Raw genomic sequence first — 1,175 nt, forward strand, 5'->3', positions numbered from 1 at the left:
TGATAAAATGTGGTGCCCAGCCCTGAACACAAGACTGCAGGTGAAATCTGGCCCACACAGGGTAGAGAGGACCGTGAACTCCTCATTCCAGATCTTTTATCTCGGTTAATCTAATCTAAGAACGTAGGCTCGACGTCAACAATATCCATCAAAGCTTTTTCACGCTGCCCACAGGAAAGGCCAATCCTTGATAGTTCATTTTCACCAAATATTTTTATTTGCTGGTTTTCAGGGTAACCACACGTGTTATAATAAACCTGGAAAAGTGCAGAAAAGCACACAGAAGGAGATTTAAATCACTTGTAATCCTGGTGCTCATGAATAACTACTAAACTTTTTTTCCACACACACACAGACACACACACATGCACGAAAATCTTACTATTTTGTAACCTTTTAAAAATTTTTACAAGATATTTTGAGTATTTTCCTATGTCATCAGGTATTTCTCCTTAACATAATTTTTAAAGACTATGCAACAGGGTTTCTCGATATTTGCACTATGGACATTGGGTCAGATAATTGTTGTTAGGGGCTTTTCTGAACATTGTAGGATGTTGCAGACCTCTGACCTCTACTCACTGGATGCCTGTAACATCTCCCAACTCTGCTTCATGTAACAACCAAAATTGTCTCCAGACATTTTTGTCCCTTAGAGGGTAAAATCACTCCCAGTTGAGAACTGTTGCTATGTAGTACTTTATCCTGGATAAATGTGATCATTTACTTAGAAATCCATCTTATTAGATGTACGTGTTATTTATAATTATTCCCTGCTACGAATAATGCCGGATATACCTCTCTGGTTTTGTTATTTTATACATTTTTGAATCTTCAGAAGTGGCCTTCTAGGTCAAAGAATATGCATGTTTCTAAAGCCTGTGGTAGGGCCGGGCACAGTAGTTCACACCTGTAATACCAGCACTTTGGGAGGCCAAGGCAGGCAGATCACCTGAGGTCAGGAGTTCAAGACCAGCCTGGCCAACATGGTGAAACTCCGTCTCTACTAAAAATATAAAAATTAGCCGGACATGGTGGTGGGTGCCTGTAATCCCAGCTACTCGGGAAGCTGAGGCAGAAGAATTGCTTGAACCCAGAAGGCAGAGGTTGCAGTGAGCCGAGATCGTGCCATTACACTCCAGCCTTGGCAACAAGAGCAAAACTCTGTCTCAAAT

This window comes from Chlorocebus sabaeus, chromosome 22, assembly GCF_047675955.1.
Source record: "Chlorocebus sabaeus isolate Y175 chromosome 22, mChlSab1.0.hap1, whole genome shotgun sequence".
Taxonomy (NCBI): domain Eukaryota; kingdom Metazoa; phylum Chordata; class Mammalia; order Primates; family Cercopithecidae; genus Chlorocebus; species Chlorocebus sabaeus.